Source organism: Orcinus orca, chromosome 1 (genome assembly GCF_937001465.1).
Source record: "Orcinus orca chromosome 1, mOrcOrc1.1, whole genome shotgun sequence".
NCBI classification, from domain to species: domain Eukaryota; kingdom Metazoa; phylum Chordata; class Mammalia; order Artiodactyla; family Delphinidae; genus Orcinus; species Orcinus orca.
Genome location: NC_064559.1, coordinates 29,128,836 through 29,142,760, shown reverse-complemented (window position 1 = coordinate 29,142,760; position 13,925 = coordinate 29,128,836). Strand labels below are relative to the sequence as shown.

The 13,925-nt window shown below is 41.9% G+C and overlaps 1 non-coding gene across 1 annotated transcript; it reads left to right on the top strand.

The window, feature by feature from the left end:
* The first annotated feature begins 13,376 nt into the window (after positions 1-13,376).
* LOC117198809 (small nucleolar RNA SNORA75) lies at positions 13,377-13,510 on the top strand. Its single transcript, XR_004480045.2, has one exon. It is a non-coding gene; the product is annotated as a small nucleolar RNA SNORA75 (small nucleolar RNA).
* The last annotated feature ends 415 nt before the right edge of the window (positions 13,511-13,925 follow it).

Here is a 13,925-nt window from a genome sequence, read left to right as displayed (position 1 = left end):
CTGGTTAGGAAGTGGTGTTGCAGGACTTTTGCGTTTAAGTATATACATCTTTTGATGTTTGCAACCTTACTTGTTTTATACTTACTTAGGCTGCTAGGAAGTACAGAGCCACATTTGCAACCACCCTTGGTGCAAAGGAAAGTAATCCCACATCTTAATTTCTGCATAGTAACACTATAATGAGATTCTTATTAGGATTCTGATTTTATACGATTATTATTATAGTAGCTAACTTATTGGGCTCTTACCACGTCCGGGAATATGCTTAACCCTTTAATTGCCTAATCCAATTTGTACAACAACCCTTGGGATAGATAATGAGACAGATAATTCCTCATGTTATCTATGAAGTTCCGAGAGGTTAGGTGATTTGTCCAAGATCTCACAGCTACGAAGTTAACAAGCTATGTTTTGAAACCATCCCCAGGTTTCATCTTGCTTTCCTTATTTATCTTATTTACCTTCCTACCTTCTTTCATTTTTCTCACCTCTTTGTCCAATCTTTTTTACTTTGTACTTTTATGATTCTTAATCTCAGAAAGATAGAACTTGATGTCATAAAAATGATCTTGTTCTCTTTTTACAGTAGAGAACAAATAAAACAGCTGGGCATGTCTGCACTACTGTTTAGGAGGTAGGTCTAAGGAAACGTATGCGTCAGAGGCCACAGATTTTAGTTCTTGGCTCCCCAGCCTATTTCTTAAAATACATTTGCAATGGAAATCTATTTGGGGGTGAGCTTAGAGTATGTTTAAGTGAATACTTGTGTTCTGTTAGCTTGCTACTGTGGCAGGGTATTTGGTAAAACTGGAGGCCAGGAAAAAACTGCGTGACACACCATCTTTTAAAAGTAAGTGAAGTTAAGAAAACATAACTTTTGAACAAGCTAAGGAGAGGGGGTCAGACACCTCAAAGAGACATTTCAAAAGGGCTTGCATATCACAGCTTTGAAGAAATAATAAGAAATTAGGAGATTCAACTTCATTTCAGGCAGGCGGGTAGAGAGATTCTACCCAAGGAATACTGAGATTAACTAACAACAAATGAGTTGGATTATGCGTTTTAAGGTGTTAAAATTGAGTTTCGTGTCAACCAGAAATATTAGACCTTGAGGTAGCAGAATGCTTACGGGATACTCTAAATGTACAAAGAAATAGGGCCTGATGTAGAGACGGCACTGGGTGCATAGGTACACAATTCAAGTGCTCTCAGAATGGAGGCAAAGGCACCAGGAGCTAAAGCAAGAAGGAAGGCCCTCACAGCTTGTTGGGGGACAGAGCACAGCTCCCCTTTGGTGGTGGACAACTGGACATAGAGGTGGGAGCCTGGTAAGCAGCTGGCCTCTCCACAGGGCACCCGAGGAGATCTCTGCTTTATCACATGTAGGCCCAGCACGGCCCTAGACAAGCAGTAGCAGCCACAGACTCTCATAGAAACAGAAGGAGCATTTGTGACACTGGTATGATCCACTGATTCTGAGAAACAGGGACTGGGCAGAAGGCTGATGAATGGCATTTTTAAGAACCACTGACCCTGGGAAAGGACCAGGAAGTGATGTCAGAATTTATATGTAAAAGAGTAAATAGCTGGGTCCTTCCTGAGTGGTTGAAACACTCCAAAACAATCTCAAAGTTTGATCAATAAATGCCAAAATAATCATAGCTGATTGACTTATACTAGATTTTTTAAAGATATAGTATTTTTAAATTTTAAATATTTTCTTTAAATTCATCATCATTTCCCAGATTTTTTGTTATATAAAGTAAAAGTTACCTCAAGATAGAAACTGATGTAAAACAATTATACTCCAATAAAGATGTTAAAAAAAAAAGATAGAAAGTGATTACATGAGATGAACTGCAGAAGCAGATAGTAACCATTTATTCATCCACAAATATATAGTCACCTCCCAATATAAGACAGTCATTTTTACCATGATGAAGAAAAAATGGTGAGCAAAAAAAGACGTGCTCCCTGCCCTGATGGAATATACTTTAGTGGAAGAGACAATAATTAATTAGCACACAGGAAATACTTGATGTTATGATTTAAGTACATAATAAGGTATTTGGTCTGGTCGTGAGGTCAAGGAAGTTTGCGTGAAATAAAAAGCAATGAAGCTAGACCCGAGAAAAAAAAAAGTTAAATGAACATGGGGAGAAAGAAAGAGTATTCCAGGCAGAAATAACTTTATATTTAAAGGAGGAGAGTGTGTTCAAGGAACAGAAAGAGGCATATGAGCCTGCCACAGAGAGAAGCAGAGCCTTATATTTACATATATTATATATATTATATCACAATACATGAATATATACAGTCATCACGTGCTACACCTTAAACTTATACAATGTTATATATCAATTCTACCTGAATAAAAAACAAAGTCAGGGGCTTCCCTGGTGGCGCAGTGGTTGAGAGTCCGCCTGCCGATGCAGGGGACATGGGTTCATGCCCCGGTCCGGGAAGATCCCACGTGCCACAGAGCGGCTGGGCCTGTGAGCCATGGCCGCTGAGCCTGCGCATCCGGAGCCTGTGCTCTGCAACGGGAGAGGCCACAACAGTGAGAGGCCCGTGTACCGCCAAAAAAAAAAAAAAAAAGTCAGACATGAAAAACAAAAAAAAAAGATCTGGCCTCAGAGGGAGGTGATAGTCAAACCCTGCCAGGCCTTGTAGGTTCTAGGACACTGATCTCTTTATCCTTTATCCTGAAAGACACAGGAGGTATTGAGGCATGTGAAGCATTGTTCCCAAGTCTCCTTGCCAATGACACCTGCATCACCAGATCTGATACCTTCACTCACTTCTCTGTGCTCATCTTATGTGACACAGCAGCACTAAGTACTGTCAGCCCCTCCTCCAACCCTTGCCTTTGGTCAACTTCCAAAACACCATTATCTACTGATTTTCCCTGACCCTCACTGGCTTATCCTCAGCAGCTGCCATGTGGGCCCTTCTTCTACCTGACTGCTAAGTTCTGTGACACATGACCAGCTCAGGTTTGGCCCCGCTTCACTCTTCCTGAGCATCGGAACCTTAACTCTCCTGGCGATTCTCTGTAACCCTCGTCCATGGATCCCCACACATCACTGTCAACTGATGTAAAAAATTCAATACTGATGTGCAAAAGGAAAACAAAGATTCTGCCTAGTGGCCAAGAAACGGGGTTAAATCCTAATCCTGGCAATGACTGAATCTCTCTAAGGTGGAGCTAGTAACACTACCTTAGTGTGGCTGTGAGAAGTAAATTAATTCAACAAGCTTTCAGTTAATGGCGTCAATACACTAGGTTACAATTAAAAGCGTACACAGTGGAACATACATCCCGCTCTTCCTTCCAGCCCCAACAAACAGAGAAGGAGAGACCCAAAGGAGGGAGGGGGGAGGACCCCGAGGACCTGACCTCACCAGAACATTCTGCACCTCACCCAGGCAACGTCCTGTGGACGCAGCAGGAGAGGAGGTGAAAGAGTGACACTGACTGTGCTCAACTCAGCTGAATGAACCTCTTTTTTTACCCCAGTGTAATTAGGAAGTTGGGGGACCTTCCCTATATACTGTTAAGAGATGGAAAAGGCAAATTCAATATGCTGTTTTCTTTAATTGGCTTAAAGACACTGTGGATGGCAAGACTCATGCTGATTTCAGCAATGTCGAAATGTTTTATAAAATATGTGTCTCAGAATCAATGAAATACATTGAAATAGCTGACCTGTGGCAGGGGAAATATACAATTATTTTAATGAGCTCAGACTGTTTAATAAGCCAGTCATGTATGTAAAAAACTACAAGACGGGCAGCAGTTTCCAAATCTGCCTCAATAAGAAAGTCTTGTAGCTTTTCATAAACTAAGAGAATATTCCACTCTGTCCGGGTCGTCTGCGGATTCCACTTTATTTTTGTTCCATAAGGTCTGAACCGAGGTGTGTGTGCTTTACTTCAGTAACATGACTGATGACCAGCCACGTTTAACATTGGTTTGTTCCTTTGAAGCCTGCAGGATCCTCCTCTCTCTCTCTCTCTCTCTCTCTCTCTCTCTCTCTCTCTCTCTCTCCCTCTCTTACTGCACTGACTCCCAGCAATGGATGACTTCCCTTTGTGGGCTATTCCAATCACCTACCTGGATGCATAATATAACACGTAGCAAGTAGAGCACAGGAGATGAATTAGCCTCCAAATGCTATGACGAGATATAATTTTGGAAACTATGATAGTGTAAAATAGGGACTCTACGTATGGTCCATTGTATATGCCTTAACTATCACCTAACACGTTCACTCCAAGCCATGCACTGGGCACTCGCTCAATTGATTCATTTAGTTTTCACAATACCAAGTGCTATGGCTTTTTCAACAAGAGAGAAAATAAAAAACAGAAGATGCTGCACACTTGGCTCTATCTGAGCTGTCACTGATGCTTCCTTCATATCATGTCCACGCAGCTGGTATCCTGCCCACCTGCATGCACGTGTTGACTTTTGTGTGCTGTTTCCCATCCCATGTCCTACAAGGCTCAAACTCTTCAACATCAACTTAGTATAAAAGCAATGGTTTCTTTCTTGCTAGCTCTTATTATTTGAAAATATTGTTAAATAGTAGTCTGCGTTTTACTTATTTTTCCATAAAAAAATTTCTAAAAGTCTGTACTATATTTAAAATAGAGAACCAACAAGGACCCACTATATAGCACAAGGAACTCAGCTCAATATTCAGTAATAACCTAAACGGGAAAAGAATTTGAAAAAGAATGGATACCTGTATGGGTATAACTGAATCACTTTGCTGTTCACCTGAGTTGAAGTTAAAATTTCTGAATCCAGCTTGAAATTAATCCAAATAAATAATGGATGATAAACAATGAAAAAAAAAGTTCTTTCAAAAAGCTCACAGCCAATTTCAAAATGTCAAAGAATATGGACATGCAGATATTTCAAGTTTGTCCCATGAAGTCATAAAGGAAATAGTGTCAGAGGAGATATGGACTGAACCCCACAAAACTAAATTAAATAAAACAAGGGCCAAGCACGTGAGAAAATGTGTAGATTTGATGTAATGTCCTCCTAGAAATTCAATCTGTTGCAAATCTCAACAGTCAGCCTCTTGGCATCTTAAAGTCATTGCACATCACTTTGGCCAGTTAGTAAAACACATAAAGAAGATGACAACAAGGTCCTACTGTAGAGCACAGGAAACTGTATTCAATATCTTGTAATACCTATAATGGAAAAGAATATGAAAAAGAATAGATATACATGTGTATAACTGAATCACTTTACTGTACACCTGAAACTAACACAACAGTGTAAATCAACTACAGTTCAATTAAAACCGATTCATTAAAAAAGACTCATTCTCTACTCTGACTGGGTTACATTTAACATGTGAGCTCTGATTATGGGGGTGTCACTTGGACATGATCTTGAAGACGTCTTTAGGTGGATAATGTGAGATATAACATGCTATTTTTGTTCTTTTTTTGGCCGCACGGCATAGGGGATCTTAGTTCCCTGACCAGGGATCAAACCCATGCCCTCTGCAGTGGATGTGTGGAGTCTTAACCACTGGATGGCCAGGGAAGACCCAACCTGCTACTGTGAGGGCAGTGGACTCCAGTATGATTTTTTAAAATTTGGTAAACAGAAATGCTTTTCATAAAGCATTTTGTTTGCTTGAATAAGGCCCACTGGTGGAGACACCTGAGGCCACCTTCTCCAAGGAATCTTGTCTTCCAGCCCCTCCCCCTATAGCCCCTGTTGCAGTAGGACAGTCATGGAACACCTGTGTCCACGGAGTGCTTCACGCCAAATGTCCTCTGGGGTACGTTGCCCAGGAGGAACTAGGTCGATACCGTAGATATCCAAGTTCCACATCTTTCTTGCCAACTGAAGAACAAAAAGCTATGCTAGCTGCAAGACTGCCTACCTTGAAGCGTCAGAGATGCTGCTTCCGAGAATAAGAAGGGTGAGAAAATCTGCCATTTGGGGCACTGAGTTGTGCAAAGTACTTCCTAGTGCACATGTGATTTCTGAGAAGCCAGCTTTCTCAGGGGAGTAAGGAGAGATACGGGGGTCTGTGACTTTGTGAGCCACGTGTGTGAGAGACCCACACTCAGCTTTCCCTACAGGCTGGCCTTTGGTTTCTCTCTTACCCTGACTTTTGTATCCTTTTCTCTCTCCCATGACATTATAATAGGCTGTGTCACAAGATGTCATTGAGGGAGCCTAGCAAAATTAGAACTCTGGGAGTATAGCTAGAATTCAAGGGACCTGACAGGCTTAGAAAATGGACCCAGTGGACACATCCATGATAACCCGTGGGAAACAGAAGATGCAAGTTCAACTCATAATCTTTCTCCCCCAAATACAATTTTGTTCTAGAGTTTCCTACCTCAGTTTGTGGCACCACCAGCCATTCTGTTGTGAAAATAGAAACCTCGGTGTCATTCTCGAAACTCACTTCCTCCAATCCATCACTAACTTCTCTCCATATGACTTCCTAAGTAGATCTAAAATTTCTCAATTTTTCTCCATTTACACCACCAGCCAAGGGACTACCACCTCTTGAATAAACATTTAAAATACAGGGACTTTCCTGGTGGCGCAGTGGTTGGGAATTCGCCTGCCAGTGCTGGGGAAGCGGTTTCGATCCCTGGTCCTGGAGGATCCCACATGCTGCGGAGTGGCTAGGCCCACGTGCCACGGCTGCTGGGCCTGCGCTCTGGAGCCCGCGTGCCACAACTACTGAGCCTGCGTGCTGCAACTGCTGAAGCCTCTGCACCTAGAGCCCATGCTCCGCAACAGGACAGGCCACCGCAATGAGAGGCCTGCGCACCACAGCGAAGAGTGGCCCCTGCTTGCTGCAACTATAGAGGGCCCGCTCACAGCAGAGACGACCCAAAACAGCCAAAAATTAATTAATTAGTTAATTAATTAATTTTAAAAAAGTGACCTCCTAACAGCTCTGCCTATATCTGCTCTAACATTATTTCTCACTTGCCAATTCATTCTCCACTCTGTATTCAAGAGGTCTTTTCTAAATGAAATTGTATCTTGGGCATCCGCCCCCGATTCTGTCAATATTTTTCCACAGAATTTAGGATTGAAAGAAAAATGCTTAAGAGAACCTCAATGGCTTTGCATGGTCCAGATTTCTACTCCTCTACAAACCCAATTTTTCACCCTAGTCATACAGACATTGGCTCAGACCTTCCTGTTTACCGTAGCTTTATCCAGGTAAAAGATTTTATATATAGTGTCCTCTCTGCTTTAAACACTCTCCCCCATCTGGCAACATTCTTTTAATCCTACAGGTAGGACCAATCATCCCTGTCTTGGGAAGTATTCCTTTACTTCTCTGATTAGACCAAATAACCTCCCATTGCTCTCCCAGTATTTATTTCATCTACTTCATGGAGCCCGTCACATTGTTTGGGTGATTATTTGATTCATTTCTTTCTCTACCACCAAACCATATGTCCCATGAGGTCTGCTACCTCAGCCCGCAGGCAGAGGTATACTCTCATTAGTTGTTAAATGATTGAATAACCGCTGCATCCTTCCTGATGCTCCTGGGCTGCCTAAGCCTCTCAGGACTTTTTTGCAGCCCTGAGATGAGGATTAAATTTTCCACCCTTCCTGGTATAAAATGGGTAGAAGGTTAGATTTAGTTTGAGTTACAGAAAATAAAGAACTGTGATAATTTTGGGACACTTGAATTAAGGTCACAGAATCATATCTGCTATATAGACAGACAGTCCCCAACTTACGATGGTTTGACTTAATGATTTTTTTTTTGACTTTACGATGGCGCAAAAATGATACACATTCATTAGAAATCATACTTCAAATTTTGAATTTTGATCTTTTCCCTGGCTAGTGATATGCTATACGACACTCTCTCCTGATGCTGGCCGGGGGTAGCCACAGCTCCAGCCATGAGATCAGGAGGGTAAAAGACCAATACACTCACAACCATTCTGTATCCAGACAACCATTCTGTTTTTCACTTTCAGTACAGCATTCAATCAATTACATGAGATATTCAACACTTCGTTATAAACTGGGCTTTGTGTTAAATGATCTTGTCCAACTGTAGGCTAGAATGTAAGTGTTCTGAGCACAGTAAAGGTAGGCTAGGCTAAGCTATCATGTTCAAGAGGTTTGATGTATTAAATGCATTTTAACTTATGATATTTTCAACTTACGATGAGTTTATCAGGACATAACCCCATCGTAAGTGAAGGAAGATCTGTACTTGCTGAGGAGGACACCCTTATTCTTCCTGTTTTCAAAGACAAGTTCATTTTCTGCACCGTATGCAGGAAGAAATAAAAGAGCATGTAACACCAAAACCATCTTCCAAAGATGTAGCTCTGTTTTGATGGAAGTCCCTTTCCTCCTAATAAGCACTCCGTTAGTTAGGGTTAACACTTCCTGCTGGATCAAAGAGACTCTCAAATGTATAAAGGCTCAAACGCAGTGAAAGCTTATTTCTGCCTCAAAAGACAGTCCAAGGTGGCGTTCCAGGGTTGGAAGCTGATCTTCTCCACACAGTGATTCAGGCACCAGGTCCTTTCTATCTTGCGGCTTCACAATCCCCTGGCCTCGGCGTTGTCCGCACTTAGTGGGAGAAGGGCTAAGAAAGCATGCATAAGGCCCACACAATCCTTAAGGCCTTGTCCTGGAAGCGCACATATCGCTTCGCCACCCATTCTAATGACAATGATCAGATCCAGATACAATGGGGGAGGGGTAATGGGAAACTGCAGACTGGGACAATGTCTCCAGGTGGGAATCTACCTGCCTGCAGCAACTCTATACTATGGAAAAGGAGAATAAGTATAAGTTTGGGAGGACAGCTAGACATTTTTGCCCAAAATACCCTGGGTTTGGATAAGAAAAAACCAGGAGAACTTGGACGTAGAAAAAAAGAGAGTGTTAAAAACTGCTATGTGCAGAGTACAGTGCAAAGGAAAACGAGTGGGATATTATCCACACCCTCTAGGAGTTCAGGCCAGGGAGGAAAAGGACAAATGCACAGTTAACTATAACATAAGATATGTACATAGGCGTATGTATGTGTTCAATTTTTTGATGAATATAAGAATTTTCAAACCTTTAGGATATGCTCAGATCTGAAGAATTATCTTCATTTTCTTGAGATGATTGTCAAGCACTGGGTTTTCTGGGTGCCAAAGGAATATTACCCTGCAAATGTAAGTTGTTTTACAGGAGAAGCATGGCATTTGAGACCGCTTATTACCTGTCAAATAACCTTGATACTTTAGTTTTCTGTGAATTGAGGGTATATTTAATATGTAAGGTAGTAAATTTTCATGGTAAAAAAAAAAATCTTTGTAAACTAAGCAAGATCACAAAGATGATCTGGCATGAAAATGGAAAAATATCATGTACCTGAACAATTCTATAGAATGAGATTATGTTTAAAGTACCAAGAGGAAAGAGTTGGCTTTAATTAGTTATGTTTTCTCAAACACTGATAAGAGTAGTAATAGTAGTAGTAGCAGTTGTAATATATTCATCAAGCACTGTTCTCACATTAATTTGAATTTTCTCGTGGGATCAGAGCACCAGTATGGGGCTGGGTAGTATTATGTCGTCACGTTTTCAGGCCCAGATTAGTAAAGAAACTTCCCCTAGTTCATTTATACTGTAAGAGACGGAACTTAAATTTGAACCCAAGTCTTGAGTTTCAGAACTTGAACCCAACCCAACTCCCCCAAATTCTACACTAAGGAGTTTTCACTTGCAAATCCATGCAACTCTATGCAACTCAAAGGGAAACAGAAATGACACAGAATCATGAAACATTTTCAATCAAACCTATCTTCCTGTCTCTCAGAAGTAATAAACAGTGCAAACACTTATAATATAAAAAGTAATTGTTCAGGGGTTTAATATCCAATCTCTTCTATCCAACTTCTCAACATTGCAGTCAGTGGTCCTGTTCTCTCTCTACACTCTCTCCCAAGACAATCTCATGGACTCCCTTGAATTAAAACGCTGTTGATTTCCATTGATTCAAGCCTTCATCCATATTTTCTACCTGAGGGCTGAACCTTACCTCTGTGCCCCTGTTTCCTTTTGCCTAAAGTGACAAGGTTGTGTTCCACCGACAACCACGCGGACCCTGAATTCTCGATTCACCCCCCTAAACCCGCCCTCCTGCCCCAGTACGCTCTTGCCTTGGTGAAGGGCACCACCACCTACCCAGCTACTCAGGCCAGGTACCCAAAAGTCATCCTCATTTTCCAGCGTCATCGCAAGCCACCGAGCCCAATCCAGAAGCAAGTTTTCTCAGTCCTGCGTCTAAAACGCGTATCCATTTCATGTACTTCTTCCCACCCGCACCACCGCCATGTCTGTACAACACCCCTTCTCTCCTGGAGGACGGGCACAGCCTCCTGACCTGACTCTTGGCTTCCACTCCTGCTGTGCTCAAAGCCAGCCTCCACAAGGCAGCAAGAGAGTTTCTTAAAATGTAAATAAGCCCGTGATAGGTCCTTGCCTTAAACCTGCTTAAAGGTTCTGTTTGCAATTCAAATAAAATCCAAACCCCATAGAGCCCTGTAAGTTCCAGCCTGGATCTCACGTTTGACCCTGTGGACTTTTCGCTCCATGTTTCTCCCATGTTTGTCCTCCCCCAACATTGACCATGACGTGTGTTGTTTACTATGTTCCTTCTCTCCTACTTCCCATCACCAAATCCTTCTCTTTTTCACATCATGGCTTGACTATCAGAAAGGCCTTCCCTGACCATCCTTCCTAAGAAAGATCCCCAACTCTGATTTGTTCCTTTATTTCACCCCCGTACTCTTTCCCTTTGTAACATCTTCCAATAATTATGATATTTTTATTTGTCCATTTATTTACTAACCTTTCATCCATCTTCCCCACTTGGATGTAAGCTCCATAAGGGCAGGGGATCTGCTTGCTTTGTCCATCACTGAATCACTGGTGCCAGGAACCGTGTCTGTCTTCTGGAAGGTGCCCAGTACATGTCTGTTAGTGAAGGAATGACGGTACACAAGAACAAGAAGATGAATAAGTGAATAAATGAAAGAGGTGCATTTCTCTTTCATGTGAGGAAACTTTAACATAAATAAATTTGCTAGATAGAGATATAGCATAATATATAGACAGCTTACTCTTTTTTTTATTTTTTAGCGGTACGCGGGCCTCTCACTGTTGTGGCCTCTCCCGTTGCGGAGCACAGGCTCCGGATGCGCAGGCTCAGCGGCCATGGCTCACGGGCCCAGCCGCTCCGCAGCATGTGGGATCTTCCCGGACCGGGGCACGAACCCGTGTCCCCTGTATCGGCAGGCGGACTCTCAACCACTGCGCCACCAGGGAAGCCCGACAGCTTACTCTTTTGAGTCAGCTTTCCTTCCTGAAAATTTAACTGCTGCCACTAAGTTTTGAGATCTTATAAAAAGCTACCGTGGGGCTTCCCTGGTGGCGCAGTGGTTGAGAGTCCGCCTGCCGATACAGGGGACACGGGTTCGTGCCCCGGTCCGGGAAGATCCCACATGCTGCGGAGCGGCTGGGCCCGTGAGCCATGGCCGCTGAGCCTGCGCATCCGGAGCCTGTGCTCCGCAACGGGAGAGGCCACAACAGTGAGAGGCCCGCGTACCGAAAAAAAAAAAAAAAAAAAAATTACTGTGCTATCTACATGTAGTGGCACTTTTTCTTAGCACAGTTTCTCAATATAAAACGGTAGCTACTACTTTACTGAATATGAACCTGAACTAAATGAAGTGAATGTCAAGCATCTAGCACCATGTCTTATACATGAAATGTTAGTTTCTTAGAGAACACAGCCTGTGATCTAGACATTGATCCAGGAGCCAGAAGGACTTATTGCTATACTTGGGTTTCCCACTTACTTGCTCTCTGACCCCTTAGCCAGTCTTTTTCTTATTTCTTTACTTAAGGGAAATACTCCACCTTTTTCTACGTATAAAATTCTCTCTCACATATTAGCTTCTATAGCTAGTGTTATAGGATAATAATAAATTGCTTTAAGCCCTAATTTGGGGGCTTAAATCCATCATTGTCTCATCTGGGAAAAGTTTAAGGTAGTTTCTTAATGAACCTTAATAGTGGCAAGAGAAGCAAAAATTAAAATGCTAACTTTTTCCAAATGATATTCTAGTCCAATTTCCAAAATATGTCAATCTGTAATTTGTAACCACTTTTAAACATGGCTTTCAAAACTCTGCAAGCCCACCTTTTCCAACCTCTTAGTTAACTATTTAATAACTGCGTACAAGTGTTTGAGAATCACAAAGCTGAAGGAATCTGCCCCAGGCCTACGGGCAGCACCTGTGTTTGGGTCAATGGAGTTTGCTGTCATATGTAATCAGTTGGCTCAGAAGGACTGCTAGGGGGTTTGACCTTTGTTTCTTTTGGGAGAGGAACTGTGCTTTGGGAAGACTGTCAAAGGAAGCTACCCTCCCACTTTCTAGAATCACACTGAGACGCCATCCTCCACTCTGAACACATGAAAGGGTGACCAGCTGATGAAACCCCATCTCATCGTGATTTGGCATGAAGTGGAAAGTCAAGGGGACCTATTTAATAATCAGTAACTTCATTAAAAAGGAATCAGTTACCCTCATTTGGAAACATCTGGATGAATTATGAATACGCCCTATGGTAAGATCAGAAACTTACCATAGAAAACTTACCAAAGTTTTCAAGTTTATTAGAAGGAGGTCAGAACACGGAGAGCAATTAGTATTCTAAAATCTCCAGTTCTCCACTGGATCCTCATTTCCAAACTAAAGATGAAAGTAAGATGGAACTAGCTTTTTTTCTCCCCAAGTTAGACATCGAGGCAAAGAGATGTTATCGCTTTAATAACTGAACTGTAATCATGAACATGTTCACTGACTTAGGGAAAAATAATTCAACAAAGGCCCTCTGCCCTGCAAAAATTGCCACTTTTGGAAAAAGGCTGTAGGTCAAGCGAGAGAGATGAAAGATGGTCACACTCTCTTTGACAAGATTTGAACGATAGGAGAGGCCTTAAGAAAATGGCGGCTTCCACGTCCTGTCTCTTGAATACTCACCCTTGAAGCCTTGAGCCTACTATGACAGCCACATGTGGAGGTCATTTACAGTAGAGGGCAGCAAATTTTCTGTAAAGGGTCAGATAGCAAGTGTTTTGAAGAATATAGACAACATTTAAAGAGAGTAGACAGAAAGTAGACAACATTTAAACAAGTGTGTGTGACTGTGTGCCAATAAAGTTTTATGTATGGATACAAATTTGAATCTCATATAACTTTCAGACTTCATGGAGCTTTATTCTTCATATTTTTTTAAAAAAACATTAATAAATTTTAAAACCTTTCTTGTCTTCTCATTGAGCTCCTCTCTGTCGATCGGTGACAGTTTAGGATTCGCACGAGAAGAAGAGACAATTCACAGAGCTAGCATTGTTGCCTTCTGTCTTCACAGAGGTATATTCAGCTGTTTTGTGGGACATTCTGAAAAGAAAAGAAAAAAAAAAAAACCTTTCTTAGCTCACAGGCTGTACAACAGGCTGCAGAATGCTTTTGACAGAGAGAGAAAAAGATGTTCATGAGCCCTCAATTGCTCCAGCCCTCAGACATTTGCTTTCCCAGCTGAGACCTCAGCTATCAGGGCAAGATGAGTCATCTGCACTGTGCCCTATCCAAGTTCTTGGTTCCCAGAGCATGAGATATGATAATAAAAATGTGCTTTAAGCCCTAATTTTGGCCGTAGTTTGTTAAGCAGTGGTAAATAATCTAACTGGGATAGCCCTTACAACAAAGACGACAATGAAAAGCTACATTTAATGTTTTTTGAAAACTTGGTGACCATCTCACTGGTCTTATCCCTTACAAATGCCCTTTTCCCTTGGGTCACATGAATCAACAAT